General features: G+C 39.2%; 1 protein-coding gene, 1 long non-coding RNA gene and 1 pseudogene across 6 annotated transcripts in view; all 3 read right to left on the bottom strand.

Moving 5' to 3' along the window:
- LOC138172841 (uncharacterized) overlaps positions 1-24,434 on the bottom strand; it is a 578,919-nt gene that overhangs the window by 227,403 nt on the left and 327,082 nt on the right. The gene's annotated exons all lie outside the window — the stretch shown is intronic.
- LOC138172796 (PDZ domain-containing protein 2-like) overlaps positions 1-24,434 on the bottom strand; it is a 494,585-nt gene that overhangs the window by 174,355 nt on the left and 295,796 nt on the right. The window lies entirely within an intron of this gene.
- Positions 24,031-24,434, bottom strand: part of LOC138173680 (eukaryotic initiation factor 4A-I-like) — a 1,572-nt pseudogene continuing 1,168 nt past the window's right edge.

The following is a 24,434-nucleotide window of genomic DNA, read 5'->3' as shown; positions in this document are numbered from 1 at the left end:
TATGCTTGACTAAATAATACATTTAGCCAAAAAATTCAAGTGCTTAAGGCTCCTTAAAAGATTTAAGCAATCCATTCAATTAACATGAATAGCCAAAGTTGTTTTATATGAATGTGACTCAACTAGAAATAACTAACAAAAAATAGTCTTGGGTCAGGTTCCACAGAAGGGCATAATGAAAATAAATCCAATCCTTGTTCATGGTTGGGCCAGGATAGCATAAAAGGGATATCACCGTCTAAACTAACTAGTACATTTAGTCCTAAACCAATCAAAATACCAAGTGCTTACTTTATAGAACTAGATAGAGCAACAAAAGATCAAGAATCTCAAAATAAATAATGAAAAAAGTGGGAATGAAGGGGCCCTAACATTACCAGATCTCAATCTATGTCAAAGAATAATCAACACTACTTTACATTGGAAAAAAAAAGAAAGAAAAAGAAATTTGATGAATGAACCAATAGTAAGATCCAAAACCAAATCAAATGTTGTGTTTGATAAGTCCAGGACCACCAATTACTATTGAACAAAAGCTTCGGGGACAACTGCAAATGTTTGAGAGAAATTACCATAAGAAGTTATAAATGGATATGTGATTCAAATACAAAAGGTCACAAAAAATATGAGAAGATAATGGAAGAAGGTATCCTATAAATTGTAGTTAAAGGATAGACTTAAGTAAAGCAGATGATAGAGATGATTTGGGAAGATAATATGAACAGTTTTAACTACATAAAATTGGAGTTTTGCAGAAACAAAATCAATGCAGCTAAAATTAGGAGAGAGTTAATTGGGGAAAAGTCTTTGTAAGAACTATTTCTGATAAAGTTCTGATAACCATAAGAACAAGTGCCATTTCCCAAAAAAGAAGCTGTCAAAGGATATGCATGAACAAAAAAAATGAAATATACAAGTTATTAATAACCATATGAAAGAATGTTCTGAAATACTTTTAATAAAAGAACTATAAATCAAACAATGCTGATATTTTACCCTGTACCATCAAGATGGCAAAGATTACAAAACATGAAAATGGAAAGTGTTAGAGAAACTACAAAAAGAAAAGCACATTAAAGTACTATTGCTGGAGCTTAAAACTGGTCCAACTATTCTGGCAAACAATTTAGAATTGCACCAAAAAAGTGATTAAACTATATACAACTTTGAATCCAGCAGTACCACTACTAGACATACCTGGAATATAGTAAAAGAAGAATCAGTGTTTTTTTCCATTATCTATCTCTCATCTGTCTACCTCTGTACCTATCTAGCTGGCTATCTACTTATCTACTCCAAGAAAACCAAAGAAGAAAAAGTTGTATAAATTTGTGTACACACACATATATATATAATGTATATAAATATATATAAAATATTTATAGTAGCATTTTTGTATTAGGAAAAAATGGAAGGAAAGAAGATATCCATCAGTTAATAAATGACCATAACATTGTGATATATTATGAAATGACAAATCGTAGGAGCTTGGGGAGACTTACAAGTACTAAAAGTGAAATAAGAAGAATGAGAAGAATAACAGACATGATGATCACACAAAGGTAAAGGAAAACCCTGAAAGATTTCATTCAAAACTCTGATCAGCAGAGTATTTAACCTTTGGCTTCAGAGTGCTGAAGGCAGAGGGGAGGTGGAGGATAAGTACAGAATGATGCAGACATTTTCCACACATCGCCAGTGTGTTCTTCTGTCTTGCTTCATGATTGTATTTATTTGTTATAATGGTGGAATCTATTAGAGGAGCTAGAAGTCACTGGGAAATTACAATGATATTAAAAATAATGCCTCAATAAAACATTTTTAAAATAAGAAAAATCCAATCATAGGTAACACTAATAAATATTTCTAGTCTTTTAACCACACTGCTTGCACCTTGATCATGCTATTACTGATGTAATTGAAGGCAATGTGCCCAGAATGAAAAGATGAAATTTAATTGGGATAAATAATTTATCTAATTTCAGAATGGGGACGTCAGTCAATAAATATTTATTAAACATCTACCATGTACCAGGTTGATTGGGATTCAAAGGAAGGCAAAAGGACCACAAGGAGCTCACAGTCTAATGGGGGAGAACATGGAAATAATTATGTAGAAACAAGGTATATATGGGGGATACTCATCAGAGGGCAGTCTCTAGCATTTGGGTACAAAAAGGCAACTACTGTTCGAGTAGAAAAAAAAACCTTAGGTATTTAGCTGGTAATAAACTTAATATGACCCCTAAGTCCAGTGTGGTTGCTTAAAAAATAAGCTAGTAATCTTAAGCTGTATTAACAGAAATATAATGAACAAAATCTGAGTAAATAATTCATGGTTAACAGAGAGAACATCAGTAACCACAGACCTATATGTCTTCTTTCTCCTCTTTATAAAATCTTTAAGAAAGTAATTTATAAACCAATTTAGGGCATCCTCAATAAGGGTTTTAGCAGAGAATAAGCAGGTTTTTGTGAGCAATGTTCAACCAAGGACTATGTCTTTACCGTCTGACAATAAATTACTGTAGAGGCAGCTAGGTGGTGCAGTGGATAAAGTACTGGATATGGAGTCAAGAAGATCTGAGTTCAAATCCAAGTGTAGATAACAGGTGACCTTGGGAAAGTCACTTAACCAATTTGTCTTAATTTCTTCTTCATCTATAAAATGTGCCTTTTTCCCAGGGTTCTTGTGAGGATGAAATGAGATAGTATTTATAAAGCTCTTAAAGATACAGTCTCTGGCATATGGTAGGCACTATGTAATCACTATTATAATTATAATATCAAAAACATAAAATCCCACTGAGTTTATTGTTTGTGGATTATGAAAAAGCATTTGACTCGGGGGAATAAGAACACTACCAGAAAGCTCTTTTATAGCAAGCAATCTCTCACCCACACCTCAAGATCACCTAGCAGTCCTTGACAGATGTGACATCAAAAATAACGCCATTCAGTGATACTCTGAGAATGAACATCAGGTGAGGCCTAAACTAGCGACATAATCATAAAAGGCTTCTGCACTGTGACCGAGAACTTACACAGAGTCCAGGTTAAAGAAGGATTTTCTCTGGACAGTGAAGTCCTCTGGATGCTTCTGTTTGCAGATGACATTGTGCTGTTCTCATTAAGCCCAATGATGCCGGGGAGCTTCTTAGAAGAGAGCTATGACCACTCAAAGGAGTCTGGCCTCTCCATCCACAGAGGAAAGACCTAGTGTCTGAAAAATACCTATTGCTCCCATTAAAGTATGCATTTGGAGGCATATGTTAGAGGCTTTGTCCAAGTGTGTGTGTGTGTGTGTGTGTGTCTGTGTGTCTGTGTGTCTGTGTGTCTGTGCGTCTGTGTCTGTGTCTGTGTCTGTGTCTGTGTATGTATCTGGGTTTGTATGGGGTGTTCAGGAAGAACTAGCACCTCTGCTCATTATGAGGGCCTACTGAGCCCTTTTAGGGCTGTTGATACACCTTTGGTGTCCACCTTCACCCAACTCTCACCTATGGCTCCAAGAAGCAGTAGGATACATAGCAGCCACACCCCCATAAAACGGTCTTGGTAGATGGGATAAACCAGGGTGAGGGTAACTGATAGGCTGTCTGTGAATCAGAGGGATGTCTATCCCGAGCATGTAAAAACTTCCCTCAGCAGAACAGGTGGATGAGAATAATTTGTTCCAACAGCCATGAAGGCAACTGAAACAGCCACTGCTGAGCACTTAGAGATTGGTCAGATATCAAAGGGGGCCATCAACAGTTGTCTTGAATTTTGTCCTGCCGTTGGACTCTGAGGACTCTGGAAGAAAGAGTGAGGCAGACAACTCTGTGCATCTCTGCCTCACTAAAAACCAATTCACACAGAAGCCAAGACATCACCCCATGATGTCATTGGTCCTCTTTGAAAGCAAAGGACAAACAGCAGTATCTGCCTGGGACAGACAACATATATGGCCAGTGCGCCGGACCCAGAGTTAAAAAGGAAGAAAAGGACATGCTGTACTTCTTTGGGAAAACTGACCCCAAACTTCCCATGAAACAGAAGGGCCATCTTTTCAGTACTAACATTTTACTAGTGTGACAGCCAGATGTGAACACCACTGCATTTGAAGAACCAAAGATAAATATATGGTGGACATTAGTAGGCTGCAACATATAATCAATAAGGAACTCAGAAGAACAGGAAGAAAAGAGGGGGGTAGTCATGTGACAAAGGTAAAGGATTGTAGGTAGATGACCAGAGATCTCCACTTACGGCCTCACATTGTCATGAAATGTTGGCGGAGGAATCCCAGCACTTTGGGTTGCCAAGCTTTTGAGAAAACATGGACAAGAGTCAACAGAATGGGCAGGCATTGATGGTTTGAGATTTGCATCACTGGAGAGAAACTCCCAAATCCACGAGATCATAGGTCTATTTAAATATCTGAGTAATGAGTAAAAAAAAAAGGGAGGTAACTCCAGAGCAGAAGGTGGGGGGTTTTATCACATGTAAAATAATGTCTTGTCCTTTAATAAGCATGACAGCAACAGAGGAAAGGAGGCCATGACCAGGATGATGATGGGTATCTACACAAAGCTATAACAGGAACAACAAAAAGCCAGTTAGAGGAGTTTTGGGTTCAATTCATATGAGGATGTTTAGCCAAGTGAAGAGACAACATGGGGATGACTGTCTTCAAATTAAATAGTTGGAAGACTGTTATGTACAAAGCCAGAATCAAGAGACAGAAGTTTAGCAGAGGCAGATTTCAGTCCAGTTTTATAGAGAGCTAACAACCATAGCAAGCTACCAATAGAATTAGCACATTACCTTTATATACAGTTTTACAACCTACAAAGCATTTCCCCCACCACAATACTGGAAAGTAGGTAGCACAAGATTACTTGCATTTTACAGATAAGGAAACTGAGGCTGACACAGTAATGAGCTCCCCATCACAGGAAATGTTCAAGTAGAGGCTCAATGAGAATCTGTTAGGGAGATTATAGACAGAAGTTCCTCCTAACCCTAATATTCTGGGAGGAAATAGCTTTTGAAATGATAAATTTAAACGATTGGTATAAAACTTGCAACCTCCCCAGAAACTCTGAGGGCAACCCAAGCCACATTAAGATGTAATTGGACACGCACAGAATATGGAAGAAAAGGCAGGTAACAGGATAAATACAAGAAGAGAGCAGTTTGCTAAGAATATCACAAATGATAAAGCTGAAAATAAGCTGAGATTGATGATGACAAAAATAATTCTTTCTTTAAAAAAGATAGAACTGGGAAATCTTTAATAAAATAAATTAAAATACAATTCCACATAGATAATGTTAATTTGTGGTTTTCTAAAGGGATTGGTTTCTATTTGCTACCACAGCTCTATACTACCACACTGGTTTAGAGCTACTCAAAATACTCTCTTCCCACCCCACTCCCCTAGGAAGATGGAATGTTTTATCATACCACCACTTGGGAAGAAAATGTTCCTGAAAATAATTCTCTGTTGTGGGATAGTGGAGATTGTAAGATGCAGAGATCTGAACCCAAATCCAAACTCTGTCACTTATTTCTTGCATGACCTCAAGCAAAATATTTAAGCTTAAGTTTGCCTGTTTCCTCATCTTTAAAATAAGGGAGTTAGATTAAATACTAAAATTCCTTTCATCTCTAAATCTATGGGCCTTAATAATGAAAGAAGAGCTAGAACATTCCCCTCTATATCAAAATCTCAACACCTAGCTAAACACATATTGAGGATAGACAGCCCATCCAGATCTTTAGCATATCAGTTGCCCAGATGGCCAAATCCTAATATAGGTAAACCAGAGGGTCAGAAAGGAGAGACTGACTCACCTGCATCCCCTTCCCTTCCCAAAAAGCCAGGTCAGTAACTTTCAGCCCTAAATAAGATAGGAAGAAGTTCTTAGTGACCCTGAGGAAATAGCTTGGCCACTAAATTCTTGCCAAACCAAGCACATCAATGCTTTCCCCCAAGTGCTATCAAATGACAGACGTTACAAAGTCACAATCCAAATCCTCATTAAACCTGTCTTGTTTCCTGCCTCCAAGTTCCCACATTCCCAGGTTCCCACGCTGACAGTGCCTGGGGCCACAATGACTACCTCCAGTAAGTGAAAAGCAGTTAAGGTTTCCAATGACATCAACAGAGCCTCTCTCCCTTTATGACAAACTCCTACTTCTGGGCACACCAGCACTGCAAGCAAAGTGTCTTCTGCCAGGAAGAGATTAACACTCTGTCAGGGGAGATCAAGAAGGCTTGGGTGCTAGGGCAGCAAATGCTGGGGCAGAAAGGTTGTGGGCTGGAGCCCAGGGACTAATGAAGTCTTCACCTTTGCAATCCATAGATAGGCACACAGCTTCCATTACCCCCGTAGGCAACTGGAAGGCAAAGGAAAGGTGAGGCAGGAGAGAACCCATCTGCCTTTGTGCCTAACAGGATCAAAATAAAAAAATCAGTAACCTATGAAAAAATAAGGAAATACAAATGTGGCTTTTGGGGTTCTTTTAGATTATGATGCTAGGGCTGGTAGGGACCTTGAAAACTATTTGGTCCAACTCTCTAATTTTACAAATGGAGGAAGTGAACCCTAGGAAGATGAAATGGACTTGTCCAAGGTCACACAAGTAGCAACTGGCAGAATCAGGATTTCAAACCAAGGCCCCAGGCTCCAAAGGCTGAAAAAAGAGAAATTTCCCAAACACAGTAAGCCGAGATGGGATGGCATCTCTCAGAAAATGCCTGCTATTATCATACACATGCACACAAAAATATAACAGCTCTGTGGGACATGACGTGAAATGATGGAAAGATTATAAGTAGAAAAGATTAACCTTGGAACCATGTGATACTGAACAAGTTACAACCTCTATGAGCTTCATTGCCTCCATCTGTAAACTGGCTGTTAAGGGCCCTCCTAAGGTTCTCATCACCAGAGGCATCCAAGGAAAAGAGAGGCAGTCGCTTGAGGATACTCAAGAAGGTGGATTTCAGAATCCATTTCAACACTAGCTTAATACCTGCTAGGCCACTAGGAGAGAGGAACAAGTGAAAGTCCCTGCCCTCAAGGACCTTATAGTCTCCTGGGCAGAAGCAATACACAAACAGATACATTCAGTGCAAAGTAATTTGGTAGGGGAATGGCACTGGCAAATGGAGTGGTTAGAATGGGCAGCCCTTATTTGAAGGTGGCACTCCGGGTGAGCCTTGAAAGGAGATAGTAATTCTCCAGGTAATTCTCTCTGCAGGGAATGTACACTAGGCATGCAGGTCTACCTGGAATGGGGATGAGAAATGCAATAGTGTTATGTTGGGGAAAGAATGTAGGCCAGCCTGGCAGTAATGCAGAGTAACAGGACAGCAATGTACAGTAAGCCTGGGAAGGCAGGCTGGAGCCAGATTTCAAAGAGCTTTAAATGCCTGACAAAGGAATTTGTGTGTGATCCAAGAGGCAACTGGGGACTACAGCTTTTGAGCAGGGCAATGACATGGTCAGATTTGTGCTTAAGGAATATTAATTTAGCAGCTTTGAGGAGTTTGGACTGGATGGGAGGGAGTCTGGGGGAAGCGAGGCCACTGAAGAAACTATGTAATAATGCAGACAGGAGGTGATAAAACCCCAAACAAGGGTGGTGGGCTGAGTACACAGAAGGGTGATGGACGAGAAACTCTGCAGTTAGACTCAAAAGGACTTCCCAACTGATTGGATAAAGGAGGAGAGGGAGTGAGAAGAGCCAAGGTTTCAAACTGCTCCAAGTCCCTTCCAACTAAGGGATTCTGTGATTCTGATTTGCACACTTCTAATCTACTTTAGGGGCAGCTAGGTGGTGCAGTAGACAGAGCACTGGGCCTAGAGTCAGGAAGACTCCTCTCCCTGAGTTCAAATCTGATCTCAGACACTCAGTAACTTGTGTGACCCTGGGCAAATCCCTTAACCCTGTTTGCCTCAGTATCCTGATCTGTAAACTGAGCTGGAGGAGGAAATGTCAAACTACTCCAGTATCTTTGCCAAGGAAACCCCAAATGGGGTCATGAAGAATCGGACTCGACTGAAATAACTGAACAATATACCTTAAGAAATTTCTCTCGGCATCTCACAGAAAATTGATGTGATCGACAAATAAATGTTAAATGAATAGCAGCTATAATTCAGGCATGAGGGGAAGACCTGGGGAAAATATTCAGGTTGCAGGAGGTGGAATTTTTGGAACTCCTCCAAAAACTGTACACAAATACCTTGTCCTGTCTCTGTGTTTACACCGAGCAGAGTGCCAGCTGAAATGAAATGTTTTCTTCTGGTTTCTCCGCTCTGACTGATACTTGTCTAGCATTAATACCAATGAGAGCCTCAGAAGTCAGTCTGACCTAGTTAACAGTGTTGTCATTTGTCTGGAAAAGGATATATTCCATCATAATAAAAACAGCCATTCTGCACCTTCTGGAAGCTATAATTTGTTCAGCCGCATCTGACTCTTCATGAACCCTGTACATCATAGCACACTAATTCTGTCCATGGAGTTTTCTGGGCAAAGATACTTGGAGTGGTTTGCCATTTCTTTCTCCAGGAGATTGAGGCAAACAGAGGTTATGTGACTTGCTCAGGGTCACACAGCTAGTACATTTCTGAGGCCACATTTGAACTTAGGTCTTCCTAACTCCAGGCCTAGTGCTCTAGCCACTGGGCGACCTAGAAGCTATGATACCATAGTTCAATTCCTTTGGTTTTGTAAAATTGAAGATATCGAAAATCAGCCTCTATGATATTGTCATATTCTGTTTTTATATGACCTTGCTTTCCTCCTGTATCTCACCTCTTCCCCCTCTCAGCTATATGGTACAGTAGCTAGAGTGCTGAGCCTGGAGTCAGGAATACCTAAGTTTAAATCCAATCTCAGACAGTTTCAAGTTGTGTGATCCTGGGCAAGTCACTTAACCTCTACTACTTCAGTTTCCTCATCTGCAAAATGGGGATAATAGTATCTACCTGGTCAAATGAGTTTCCTAGCACAGTGTCTGACACGCAGCAGGCACTTAATATGTTTGTTTCCTTCCTTGCTTCCCGGAGACCCATCCCTTCTAACAAAGAATTACCAAAAATTTGTTTAAAATTAAGTTAATATAGATTTCATTTTGAGAATTCTATGACACTACTGAGATAATTAGTGACATGTGAGGGTGTAGAGAAGGTCAGGGTTCTTAAGTCAATTCCTACCACCACCTCTGAAATGAAGTAGAATTCTTAATCTTCACCCCTATTTCATACAGACAAAGCAAAAGTCAGAACCCGAAAATGACTTTTATAAAAGAAATTTTTTCCCTATCTTTTGGGTCCCTTTTGCTTTGCTTATAATTTTAGAAGATGGGGCAGGAAAAGGCCATTTGGGGGACAATTGTGGGGGGAGGAGAGAGAAAGAAAAGGAGTGGGAAGGTGAAAACTTCTCAGACTATATCCTAAAATCTAGTAAGGGTTCTTGTGGGAAAGTAAGTTTCCGTTTCCCCCTTCCCTTCTTTATTATTGTCACATCAGCATTAAGTGTCCTAGGACCCTTTGCCCCTTCCCTTGCTGCTGATCAGCATTAAGCCCTTTAGGAATCTCTTAGGACCCTTCCCCCTTCTTCATTTCGGCGTTTGCCACATAAGGACATGTACACTTGGATTGGCCATACCCTGTTTCCTTGTTCTTTGTCTTTTGCATGCCCAGACTATAAGCCTACCTCCCAGCCACTGAGAGATAAGTGGTGGGCTTCTTTGTTTTTTGCCATGGGAGAGGATTTCACGCTCAGGTTATAAACCCGCCTCCCAGCCAATGGGAGTAAGGAATAATGGTGGGTGGGAGCTTGACTGTGTTAGGGTCTAAAGCCTTGCTTTGTCTTCTGTATCACACCACATTCCACTGGTCTGCACTGGTGGAAGGGATGCCCTTTTCTCAGAGAACTGAATAAAAACTTCCTGTTCTTACCTGGAGATACCTCTGGCTTTTAATTTTAGGGTAGGGGATTTTGGGGGTCCCCATACCCCACACAGCACCAAACGCCTAAGGGGCAGGTAAGAAATGGAGAAAGACAGACAACCAAAGACCAGTTTTTATGATTCTGATGACATTCTTTGGAACAGTAGTCTGTGCCCCTGAAAATCAGTGGCACACTTGGGCTGCCAGTGCTCAATTAAGCAGCCACCAAATTGATTTTCTTAAAGCACAGGTAGGACTACAGCACTCCTCTACTCAAAAAGCTTCAATAACTACTTCATACCCCTAAAGAGAAAATGCAAACCCCTCAGTTCGATATTTTCATCTCTTCATAATCAAGCTCTGGGGCCCAGAGAGGATCAAGTGACCTGCCTAAGGCAGGACAGCCAAGCAACATACTGCTCTATCTCCTGACTCCAGGTCTTTAACTAATAAACTGTCTCCCATGCCTGGAATGTTCTCTTTCTATCACAGAAACCAGGAATCCCTAGATCACTTCCAGGCTCAGCTCAGATAATCATCTCCTACCTGAGGCCCTCCCAGATTTCTTTGGTTTCCACTGCTCTCCTCTCCCTAAATCACTTCCTATCTCTTCTGAATATATTTGGTGTTTATGTATCGTGTACCTGCTGTGTCCCCCCAGTAGAATGTAAACTCCTTGAGAGCTGAGACGATTTTGTCTTCATATCTCCAGTGCCTGGCACAGTGCCTTGTACTTGGGAGACATCTAATCAATGCTTACTGAATGAATGAATGACAGAATGAATGAAACATGAAGCAGGAACTACCAAGTTGAATGAAGTTTACATGAATCAGTTTAGCCTGAACTTGTATAATGGGGATCTAACTATAATAAAACAGCATTTGCATTTTCAATTCCATGTTCAGATCTTTGAAAAATTCACACAGGGTTTTCCCCCAATTAGGCTGAATGACAGCAGGTTCATTGTATTCCTAGGAACACAGGGGAGTAAATACAGAGTCCTGAGGGGACAATTATAGGGATGCTTTTATGACAGCCTCTGTACCTCATTCAGCTATGGACACAAGACAAAAGAAGCTAGCTTTACCTCTTGCCTGTAATTCCTCTTGCATTAGAGTTAATGGGAGGCTGAGAAGCAGTTTGTGGTTGCTTTGAAAATATGAGCAACTGACTTAAACCAAAGAGTTATTTAAAGCCATAAATCTTTGTGTTCCCAGACAATAACATGTTGAAAGGATCTGTTACATAGGGTGTCCCAGAGGTCTGAGAGCAATCTGAAGCTCGACTAGCACTAAGACTTCTGGGACACCCTGCATCTATACCAACTCATTTCTCAGCTGGTTCTGGGCTAAAAGGTAAAAAAGAATTGAATTTTTAAATCAGAAGATCTCAGTTGGAGTCTGAGCTCTACACCTTTCTCTTTCCCCAATTTTCTCATAACAGCCCTGTGAAATAGTTAGTGCAGTTATTATTACAACTATTTTACAGATGAGGAAAGAGAGATGAACTGACTGAGCTCCACCAGCAAGTATCATAGACTATTCTCATGACTCCAAGATTTTACATTACACTAGTCTACCTCTCACCATTTTAACAATGTTTGTAATTATCCCCCAACAAGTACATTTTAACCTCTCCTAGGACATCTCCAGTACTCTCTGCTTCCAAAGGCAGTCCATTGTCTTTCTGGACAGTTCCAATCATGAAAAAGGTTTTCCTTATTTTGAACAAAAAAAGCTATCTTCCTGTTATTTCTACCCACTGGTCCTTTTATGCCCTCCAGGGCCAAGCAGAGCAAGTCTGAGGTAATTCCATACAATAACTCAGCAGTGATTGGAAGACCATTTTCTCTCCTTTCTCTTACCCAGGTTAAGCATCTCTAATTGCTTCAATCAGTCTGTAGGTGCCATAGTTTCTAGGGATCACCCTTGGTGCTGCACTCTGAATAGACTCTAACCTGTCTACATCACTTCTAATATGTGGTCCTTGGTACTGGACACATTTCTCTAAATGAAATCTAAGGAGGATAGAAGCAGCACAGAGGACAGACAGGGGAACTGAGGCAGGTGGGTGGTGCTGTGGGGAGAAGGCTGGGCTTGGAGTCAAGAAGGATTCCGTATTCAGCTATTCTTCAGTCGTGTCTAACTCTTTGTGATCCCGTTTGAGATTTTCCTGGCAAAGATACTGGAGTGGTTTGCCATTTCCTTCTCCAGTTCATTTTACAGATGAGGAAATTGAGGGAAACAGGGTTAAGTGACATGACCAGGTCACACAGCTAGTACGTGTTTAAGGCTGGATTTGAACTTAGAAAGACGAGTCTTCCTGACTCCAGGCCCAGTGCTCTATCCACTGTACCACCTAGCTCAAGAAGACGTGAGTTCAAATCTTGCCTCAGATACTTATTAGCTTTGTGAACCTAGGCAAGTCAATTAACTTCTTTCTAGGACTCAATTTCTTTATCTTTAAAATGGGTATAATAAAAGCCCCTACCTCCCAGGGTTGCCTTGAAGATAAAGTGGGATAGTATTTTAAAACACTTTGCAAATCTTTTTTTTTTTAAAGCAATTGGGGTTAAGTAACTTGCCCAAGGTTACACGGCCAGTTTTTTTGTGTAGGTGTTAAGTATTTGAAGCCGGAACCGATCCCAGGTCCTCCCGACTCCGAGGCCGGTGCTCTTACTCACTGCGCCACCTAGCTGCCCCAACACTTTGCAAATCTTAAAGAACTATATAAATACTAGCTATCATCATCATGATTAGTTTCCTCTCTCTCTCTCTCTCTCTCTCTCTCTCGACACCATGCTTCTATTAATGTAGATTTTTTAAACAGCAAGAAAATGAAAGTATATCATATGAATGTAAGAAATGAAGAAATGGGAAAGGAAATGGAGGTATCCCACAGGATGAAGTGCAGAGATAAGGAGTACTGAGCCACTTGCTGGAACTGAATCACTGGGGAAGCAAAGTACACACACACACACACACACACCCCTCTGGCTTAATAGAAGGCCACTCAGTGCAACCCACCTCATTTTACAGATGAAGAAACCAAGGTCCGATAACTTGTCTGAAGCCACACGTAGTAAGGATGAAACACAGGGTTTGAACCTGCAGCCCAAAGTATTGGTGAAAGTGCTGGGCTTAGAGTCAAGAAGAACTACATTGTTGTTGCTGTTTTAAGGAGTTTTGCAAGTTCACAGGAATAAGGGTAACTTGCTGCAGAGATTAATCAGGGAAGACTTCATGAAAAAGGCAACATTTGAGCTGGGTCTTAAAGGATGGGTAGGATCTCTTTGTTTAGGCCATGCTCAAGGGATGGCAAAGCCATCTAATTCTGCTAGAGTATAGGACCACCACAAGGGAGCATTCTGAGATAAAGTTGAAAAGATGCTAAAATGGGAACAAATTATGGAAAATTCTGATGCTAAGCTGAGTTTTTGCCATTATTCAGTAAGCAATAGGAGTGGGTATTAAACATTTTTAAAATATAAAACAATTTGGTCAGACCTCCATGTTAGAAAGTTCCATCTAGCAAGACTGACTAACTGTTGTTCATCCTTGGCTCACCAGACATATTCTCAGATGCTTATAAAGATCTGTGATATCATCTACTAATATGGGTGTGCTCTGCCCATAAACCCAATCTTTGCCTTGCCTTCTCACTCTGTACAGTTCCCATTGATGGCTTTCTTTAAATCCTCCATGGATCAACCACCCAATGCAATGGATTCCTCTGATTCTTTTGATATTTCAAGAATACCAGTATGGAATTTGGATCATCTAGTTAGTCTCTGACTCTTACTAAATGACCAGTCTACCCAATTTAAAAGTCTTGTCTGTCCTTGAGAATGAGTTTTACTGCTCTTCTAATGTTCAAATCATAAAACATAGTTGTCACTTAACAGTTGGTTAAATCTTTACTGAATGCTATCAAAGTTCTTTTTTCCCTTACACTTTTGAGGTTGTTGTGTAAAACGTTTTCCTGCTTCTGGTCATTTTTTTTGCATCAGCTGATAAAAATCCTCCCAGGTTTCTCTGAAGTTGTCATTTCTAAATGCACAATAATATGCCATTATGTACATACACCAAAATTTGCTCAGCAGTTCCCCAAGTGATGGGAACCCACTCTGTTTCTAATTCCTTGCTAAGAAAAAAGAGTGTTGCTATAAATATCTTTGAAGTTATGGGATCTTTCCTTCTGCCTCCGACCTCTTCCTGTCTGGACTAAGAGCAAACTCAAATTTATTCTTCTCTGACATGAACACTGAAAGAGAGGCGTGACAGCTTACAACATGCGTGTTATTTCTATTCCCTTCCTCCCACCCAACAGCAGCATCATGAGAGGGTTTCATCAGTGACTCACTTTGAGTAATGGTAACTTGTAAAAACCAGGTCACATAATACTGATTACAAATTAAGTAAATATTGAAAATGAACTTCTCTCCTTTATTCAGAGATTAGCATCAGGAAAGACTTAGAATCAAGATAGGTAACACCTCTAACCATCTGTGCATCAGCAGATTAGGTACCTGAAATGAGGACAACCTGGACTCAAATTCTAACTCAGGAACTTAATTACTAGTTGGGTTGCCCTGGGAAAATCCTTTAAATTTTCCATGCCTCAGTTACCACATGTGAAAAATGGGAGAGGGTAGATTCAGTGGCCCCTAGGGTCATCTGCCAGCTCTCAAAGCTATGATCCCAAGATGCTAAATTCAGAATGTCACCTTCTAAGTCTGTAATATCCATCTTCTATTCTCCTCTCCCTAACTTCCCCTGGTTAAAGTCCATTTCCTGCTGCAACTAGGCAGCATTATATAGTTCCTCTCTAGTACACAGCAACAGCTCTTGTCCCACTTCATATTATGAATTATTTGATTACCATCAATAACCAAAGGGATGAAAGCAACCCACATGGTCAAAGGAAAAGGTGACCTGGGTTTCCAAAGACAAAGCAGTATCTATTTTTCACAGTTAATCCTTAAGGCTCAAATTTCAAGTCATCCTCCTAAGGTGATTTAAATTTATGACCCTTATTAGTGGTAGTATCACTATACTGGGATACACACAAACAATCCCCACATTTGCAACTTAAAGCACTACATTGGTACAGTAGGAAATAAGAACTCAACTTTTTTTTTTTTTAAGCAATCGGGGTTAATTAACTTGCTCAAGGTTACACGGCCAGTTATTTCTGGGTGCGGTGCTGAGTATCTGAGCCCAGATTTGATCCAGGTCATCCCGACACTGGAGCCGGAGCTCTTACTCGCTGAGCCACCTGGCCACCCCTAGAACTCAACTTTCACTATAACAAATTAAGAGGTTTCCATGAAGATTCATTTCCCCCCAAAGCTCTCAAGCTGAATTACTAAAAGCATTTCTAAAGATCCCAAAACCTCTGAAAACAGGAATTTAGAAGCCAGATGAATCACCACTCTTGGATTTACAAATGCCTGAATGCTAAGTTATACAAAGTGTTGCAAAGAAAGCATTTTGGAAGATGGAACTCACACAGGCTCTCATTTCTAGTTGTCTATATTCATATGCTCTCATGCCAGGGAATAGATAATAACATTTCTTTATAAAGTTGCTGTCACTTTTGGGGAGCTACTTGAAAATAAGTGCTCAGCAACCCAGAAAGGATTTGCTTAGAGTTTCCAACTATACAACCTTTGGTGAGTCAGCCTCTGGATTGTACTTCAGAAACTTTGTTGGTATGGACACCAAGAAGGCTGTTGTCAAAGCAAACAACCTCCATCTGTCCAAAGAGAAAAAGACCTAGCATGGCAGGAGATAGTGAGGATCACACTGATCATCCCCTTCCTTCGTAGCTTGAACACTCTGCTCTCCTCTAAGGCAGCTTCTATGTTCTCTGTTAGACCACCAAGTGGCACAGGATTTGGTCTTTTCTTTTTGCCGTGGTCACTGGAAATCATTCCCCCAAGTAAAACTGAACAGTAAAACTGATCTCCAAATGATCTACTCCAAAGTATTAATTAGATGCCCCCTCCAAATGACTGGTGTCTTTGGGCACTTAAGAGTTCCTTCACAAGTCCTATTTATTGTAAGCCAGTCACTTTCCAAGGTACAATCCTCTGAAGCCTTAAACTGCTGAGGTGCGGGAATAAGGGTACAAATGAGAAAGCAACAAAAATGATATAACAGGGCCAAAGTACTCACATCAACCCTGAGGAAGATTAAATTAATGATGCCTTTTCCCATTCTATATTTACGTTTGTTGTCCAATCATTTTTCAGTCATGTCCAACACTTTGTGACCCCCTTTGGGCTTTTCTTGGCAAAGATTCTTGGGTAGTCTGCCATTTCTTTCTCCAGCTTATTTTATAGACAAGGAAACTGAAGTAAACAGGGTTAAGTGACTTGCCCAAGGTCACTCAACTAGTAAGTGTCTGAGGCCAGATTTGAACTCGGGACGATGAGCCTTCTTGACTTCAACCCTGACACTCTATCCACTGCTCCACCTAGCTGTCCCTTATTTAAGGTATACAATGTTAATCACAACATTTGCCAAGGTCACTGGTGATTTCTTCCTTAACAAAAATGAAATGAAGGAATTGGGTGAGACAATTTCAGAGGCTTCTTCCAGCTCCAAACCCTATGACTTATGACTTTTCAAATCAAAGCTCTACATGATCAAATCTCTCCTGTTTCCTGAGGAAGCATTTCTTTTGATAGTTGATTCCTATTTGGGGCTATTATCATAGGCTACTTTTCTCTTTGGTAAACCCCAAATACTTTCGCTGCTATGTATAATGACCCTTTTGATAACAGAATTTGAGAGTTTCGCATACTTTTCGTAGCAATTTTAACATTCTTGCTCTACATGAAACCAGAATACAAAAAGAAATAGCAGATACACGTTATGGTGACTCACATTTCTTTGATGATACAAATAAAGGAGATGGAAGAGTTGGTTTTATCATTTGCCCAAAGACTACAACAACAAAAAAATCATTTCAGGGGCACTTAATCATTTCAAATTGTAGTGCCCGTGACTAGCATTTGCAAAAAGACCACTATGTGGAGAATCAGTCTTATGCATTAATCAGTATCTGTTACTGAGGATAAGAAGGTAGAGAAACTTCACCAAGAACTTGAGAAGACTGCCCAGACTAAATCAGCATCTGCTTTAATACTTGGTGACTTAGATGAAAAAGGGGAACTAAGGAAAAAAGGAGAAAAATACACTGGAAAAAAAAAATTCAGGAATAAGGAAGATGACAGACCAAAAGCTTGAAGGGTAGAGAAGGCTCAGTACCATTAATTCTGTTTTCAAGAGAGTTAGGAGGCCACTCAACAAGGGCAAGCACCAAACCACATCACACAAAAAAGTGAAACTGAAAACCTTCTAAATCTTAGATTAGTACCTAAGGGAACTTTAACAGGATACAACTAGTTACCGATATGAGTATAATTTAGTAATCAGCTATTTGGGTATATTTTGATCATCAGTCTGTTTAGAGCAAAAATAAAAAAACTAATCAGAATAAAGAATATAAGTGAAAATATATGTTTCAGATTTGAGGCAATTTCAACATGACCTATTAAAAGAAGCTGCTGGCAGTGCGTGAAAAGGCAGCCACAATACGTGATGAGGTGGGCAATAGGGAAAGCTGATCTACCAACCACAGGGGCCATTGCCAGGCATATCAACACAGATCTGGGGATCTGTTGGAGCTGGGTAAGAGACAAATGCAGGGATCACAGCAGGGATAGCAGGTACTCCTGGGAATATCAACCACAGCCTAGAAATTTAGAAATCACCTACCTGAACTTCCAGGGACCAGTCTGGCAGAGTAAACCCTGGCTGCTCTAATCCACCCCCCCCAACCCTGAAAACCCAGAAATTATTGCCAAACAGTAAATTCCTAAAATAGTGGAACCAATTAAAGACTTGGGAGTCCTAGAGGAAGGGTGTGGCTAAGGCTGTGCCTCAAAATGAGGAAAAAAACAGATTTCAAAGACAAAGACTTTGGAATCCTATGTGTGAAGAGCATGAAGAACCAAATCCAGAAGGAGATAGCATTGACTCTACATTCACAGCTGAAGCCTCAAAAGGGAATATGAACTGGTCTCAGGCCCAGAAAGCATTCTTGGAAGAGCTCAAGAATGGCTTTAAAAACCAAATTAGAGAGGTAAAAGATAAACTGACCAATTCTTTTAAAATTACAATTGCAAAAATAGAAAACCAGTTGTTCACTGAAGAAAGCAGCTCCTTAAAAAGTAAATTGTGTTAAATGGAAAAAGAGGTTCAAAATCTAACTGGAAAAAATAAATCCCTAAAAATGAAATCTGAACATATGAAAAAGGAGCTCCAAAAATTAACTGAGGAAAACAATTTGCTAAAAATTAGAATCAGCCTAATTGAAGCTAATGACTCTATGACGCATCAAAAATCAGTCAAACAAAACCTCAACAATGAAAAATTAGAAAAAAAGGTAAATTATCTCCATGGAAAAATAACTGATCTGGAGAACAGATCCAGGAGAGATAATCTAAGAATTATTGGTCCACCAGAAAGTCATGATGAAAAAAAAAGAGCCTGGACAACATCCTCCAAGAAATCATCAAGGAAAACTTCTCTGAGGTCCTAAAACCAGAAGATAAAATAGTTATCGAAAGAATCCACCGTACACCTGAAAGAGATCCCAAATTGAAAACTCCAAGAAATGTTGTAGCCAAATTCCAGAACTCTCAGGTAAAGGAGAAAATACTGCAGGCAGTCATAAAGAAACAATTCAAATATCGGAGAACTACAGTCAGGATAACACGGGACCTAGCAGCTTCTACACTGAAAGATAGGAGGTACTGGAAGATGATATTTTACAGGGCAAAGGAGCTCACGCTACAACCAAGTATCAGCTATCCAACAAAACTGAGCATAATCTTTCAGGCAAGGAAATGATCATTCAGTGAAATAAGGGACTTCCAGACCTTCCTGATGAAAAAGCCAGAGCTCCATGGAAAATTTGATCTCCAAATACAAGACTCAAGAGGTACATAGAAAGATAAACAGGGAAAACACACACACACACAACTTGTTATTTAATAAGAGCAAACTGTTTATATCCCTATGGGGAAGATGATACCTGTTAATATTGAGAACTGTATACTTATTGCAACATGTAAAAGGGATACACACACACACACACACACACACATATATATATATATATATAGAGAGAGAGAGAGAGAGAGAGAGGAGGGGGTAGGTATAAATTAACTAAAATGATGATAAAAAGTCTTATTAAGGGGTACAAAGGGACCACAAGGGGAGAAGAGGAAAGGAGGAAGCAGAAAAGGGTAATTATGCCACACAAAGAAGCATAAAAACAAGGGAGGGAGATGAACATTATATGAGCTTCACCCTCACTGGTTTTGGCTTAAGGAGGGAATAACATAAATCAATTAAGTATAGAACTTTACTGTGAAGAGACATAAAACTTATCATAACAGAGGGAAAGAGGGGTGGGAGAGGAGTATTGTATGAGATTTATTTTCATCAATCTTGGTTCAAGGAGGAAATAACATACTGTAGTTAAGTATAGAAATCTATCATACTCTACAGGCAGTAGGAGGGGGAAGGGTTAAGAAAAGGTGGGGGGTAAAAGGGAGGGAAGAAGTAGTAAGAGGGAAGGGTAGGGAAAGGGAGAAGGGTTGAAAGGGAGGGAATACTAAGGGAGGCAGTGGTCAAAAGGAAAATTCTTAAGGAGGGGAAGGGAGAAGGGAGAAATAAAAGCATAAACAAGGGAGAGAATTAGGATGTAGGGAAAGACACAGATAGTAATCATAACTGTGAATGTGAATGGGATGAACTTTCCCATAAAATGAAGGCAGACAGCAGAATGGATTAAAAACTCCCTAGGAAAAAATCTCCAGGGCCAGATGGATTTACTAGCGAATTCTATCAAATATTTAAAGAACAATTGATTCCAATATTCTACAAACTATTTTGGGAAATTGGAGAAGAAGGAGTCCTAAAATTCTTTTTGACACAAATATGATACTGATACTGAAATCAGGAAGAGACAAGACAGAGAAAGAAAATTATAGACCAATATCCCTCATGAATATAGATGCAAAAATTTTAAATAAAAAATTAACAAAAACACTACAGCAATTTATCATAAGAATAATACACTTTAATCAGGTAGGATTTATTTCAGGAATGTAAAGATGGTTCAACATTAGGAAAACTATTAGTATAATTGATCATATCAACAATAAAACTAATAAAACTATATGATTATCTCAATAGATACAGAAAAGGCTTTTGACAAAATACAACACCCATTCCTATTATAACACTTGAAAGTATAGGAACAAATGGAGTCTTCCTTAAAATAATAAGTAGCCATCTATCTAAAACCATCAGCGAGTATTATATATAACGGGGATAAGCTAGAAGCATTTCCAATAAGATCAGGGGTGAAACAAGGATGTCCATTATCACCCCTCTTATTTAATTTGGTACTAGAAATGTTAGCAGTAGCAATAAGAGAAGAAAAATTAAATTGAAGAAATTCTATTAGACTAGCTCTCACTCTTTGCAGATGATGTGATAATATACTTAGAGAATCAAGTAAAAAACTACTTGCCATAATAAATAAATTTAGCAAAGTTGCAGGATATAACAAATTCACATAAATCCTCAGCATTCCTATATATTCTGAATGAAATCCAACAACAAGAAATAGAGAAATTCCATTTAAAGTTACTGAAGACATAAAATATTTGGGAATCTACCTGGCAAAACGAACCCAGGACCTATACGAATGCAATTACCAAACACTTTTCATGCAAATAAAGTCAGATCTAAATAACTGGAAAAACATCAGTTGCTCATGGCTGTGTCGAGCTAATATAATAAAAATGACAATTTTACCTAAATTATATATTTAGTGCCATACCTATCAGGCTACCAAAAAAATTATCTTATAGAGGTAGAAAAAAATGTAACAAAATTCATCTGGAAGAACAAAAGGTCTAGAATATCAAGGGAATTAATGAAAAGAAATGCTAGGGCAGGAGTCCTAGCCATACCAGATTTCAATCTGTATTATACAGAAGCAGTCATTAAAACTACTTGATACTGGCTGAGGAAGAGAGTAGAGGATTAGTGGAATAGATAAGTACATGAGACACAGCAGTCAATGACTATAGTAATGTACTGTTTGATAAACCCAAAGTCCCAAGCTTCTTGAATAAGAACTCACTATTTGACAAAAACTGCCGGGAAAACTGGAAAACAGTATGGAAAAAAACTGGGTATAGATCAGTATCTTGCACTGTATACCAAAATCAAGTCTAAATGGGTACACGATCTACGTATAAATGCTGATACTGTAAGCAATCTGGGAGAGCAAAGAATAGTTTACCTGTCTGATTTATGGAGAAGGGAAGATTTTATGACCAAACAAGAGTTACAGAAAATTGTGAAATACAAAATGGATAATTTTATTACATTAAATTGAAAAGATTTTGTACAAAAAAAGTCAATGTAACCAAGATTAGGAGGGAAGTGGGAACTTGGGAAAGAATTTTTACAACCAGTGTTTCTGATAAAGGCTTCATTTCTAAAACATACAGAGAATTGAGTCAAATCTATAAGAATACAAGTCATTCCCCAAGTGATAAATGGTCAAAGGATATGAACAGGCAGTTTTCAGAGGAAGAAATTAAAGACATTTATAAGCAATCACTATCAATTAGAAAAACGCAAATCAAAACAACTCTGAGGTACCACATATCACCAGTCAGATTGGCTAAGATGACAAAACAGGAAAATGATAAATGCTGGAGAGAATGTGGAAAAATTGGAACACTAATGCACTGTTGATTGAGTTGTAAACTAATCCAACCATTCCGGAGAGCAATTTGGAACTATGCCCAAAGTAAATAAGTAAATAAATAAATAAGTGCATACCCTTTGACCCAATAATACCAATTCTGGGGCTGTATCCCACAGAAATCACAGAAGTGGGACAAAGACCCGTCGGTACAAAAATATTTATAGCAGCTCTCTTTGTGGTGGCAAAGAATTGGAAGTCAAGGGGATGCTCATCAATTGGGGAATGGATAAACAAGTTGTGATATATGAATGCAATGGAATACTACTGTGCTATAAGAAATGAGGAGCAGACAGACTTCATAATAACTTGGAGAGACTTATATAAACTGATGCTGAGTGAGGGGAGCAGAACCAGGAGAACTTTGTACACAATTACAGACACATCGTATGTGTGATGACTGACTTTGACAGACTGGACTCCTCTTAGCAATACAAGGGCAAAAGACAACTACAAAAAACTCTTGATGGAAACAGATATCCACAACCAGAGAAAGAACTACAGAGTCTGCAGATGGAAGCAAACTATTTGCTCTCTCTCGTTTGTGTTTTGTTTTGTTTTATCCCTTCTTTTCCACTGTTCAGCCCATTAGTTATAATCCTTTACAACATAACTAACATTCAACATGAAAGTATCTGTAGAACCTATATTTGATTACATGCCGCTATGAGGGGTAGGGGGAAGGAGACAGAAGGGGAGAAAATTTGAAACTTAAGAGACTGTGGAACTGAATGTTGTAAACTAAAAGTAAATAAAAAGACATCAATAAAAATTTAAAAAAAAAGAAACTGCTGACACCAAAAATACAATGTGAATAAAAGTAGTACTGACATAGACTATCACTATTTCTTTTTTGTCTTAAAGCAATTGGGGTTAAGTAACTCGCTCCAGGTTACACGGCCAGTTATTTTTTGTGTGTGGGTGCCAAGTATCTGAGGCCGGAACCGATCCCAGGTCTCCTGACTCTAGGGCCAGTGCTCTTACTCACTGTACTACCTGCCCCCACCACCCCCGACTATCACTATTTCTTAAAGAAGTTTAAGTTGACCAATAGAAATCAATCACTATAACAAGGAGAGAAAAGAACCTAGAAAACACCTCAGTCATTACATATTCTATCTTCTTGACAAGTATAGAGATATGGCAATTGTTCGTAATATAAACTCATTTGTAAAACCTCATAGAAGACAAAGGCAGAAGATGATGAGGTATTTCTATGTGGTTGTTTGTCCTTTGTTCCAGAACAGGACTGCCACATCAGAAAGGAGACGTCATTGACTTGCAAGTGAATGAGATTTAAGTGAAGGAGGGCTGGGCAAAGTCACCCGCACTTTCTCACCAGTCATCTGGATCTAGTGGCAAGATATAGATCAGGATGACTGGCGATGGTCCATGATGCAATGGGACACCACGCCTTTTTAAGCGAAGCTTTTTCCTAGGTCTCAGTTTGGCTAAGGCAATGTCCACTCAGTGATTAAGGCTAGATAAAAAAAATGAGGCAAAGAATGGCCTCTTTTACCTGGTCAAAAGAAAAAGAAAATAATCAATTTGGTAGAAGACCATCAGGATTTCTGGCCAAAACAGAAACAAATGCTATTTTGTACTCACTCTGATAGTGAAGAGTAGTTGAAAGAAAAAAGTTAACAGAAATCCTGTCAAGAGAGGCTAGATTATATCAAAAGCATTGAACCTAAAAGAAAATAAACAAGAAAAAATAGAAAAAATGTGTAAAAAATATTTTATGAAAAAATATCTTCCCTACTAATGACAGTGTAGCCACCATCATTGGATTCTAGCGGCACAATTCCCTTTGGGTTGCATGAGGCACCATATATCACCATAAAATGGCACCATAAAAAACAAAGATGAAAAGAGTGTCTGTACCTGACCATGTATATACAAAGAGGGTCTGTCCTAGAAGTAACATGATTTGGGGAGTTCTGAGGTATTGATTTTTACAATATGTCAATGAGGAAAGGAGACCAAACATCTAGAAAAAACTTTGGACCTTATTATTTCCAAATGAGAGACTATCAGTATCAGTACCTAGAAACTATATAACTTTTTTCTTGCCTCAAAAAGTGACATTTATTCAGAGTTGGGGTTTTTTTAATGACAAGGATGTTCATTCCTGTACTCCCTTCTTTCCCATTCCCTCTCATCTCATTCCACACAAGGGTACTGGGTGAAATCAAGTGAGGAAGGCCCTCAGATGAGGCCAGCCACATTAAGAGCAGATCCTCGACGGAGGTGTTATAAAAAGTCTGATGATTCAAACAGTAGTTTCGTCTTCCTCTGTCACGATGTTGATGGCCATACCCTTATGACCAAAGTAATTTCCCCAGCCAGTTCCATGACTACAATTCTCCCAGTTGATGGGAACCAAAGATACTCCATACACTCCATATGCGTCTTGTGCTATGTGAGCTCTATACCCACGTGCACATCAAGGCCTCTAGCCAGTAGGTCAGTGGAAATAAGCATCTGATGGGTGCCTGAGTGAAACTGTTGATCCAAATTGTCACTATCATCCTATCTCTCAAGAAATTTTGCCTGATTTTAGCATATATATATATATATATATATATATATATATATATATATATATATAT

Source organism: Petaurus breviceps, unplaced genomic scaffold (genome assembly GCF_028583685.1).
Source record: "Petaurus breviceps papuanus isolate PSGF00001 unplaced genomic scaffold, PetGlider_PUasm1.0 129, whole genome shotgun sequence".
NCBI lineage: Eukaryota > Metazoa > Chordata > Mammalia > Diprotodontia > Petauridae > Petaurus > Petaurus breviceps.
Note: the sequence above shows the minus strand (reverse complement) of the source record. Positions and strands in the feature narration are given on the sequence as shown.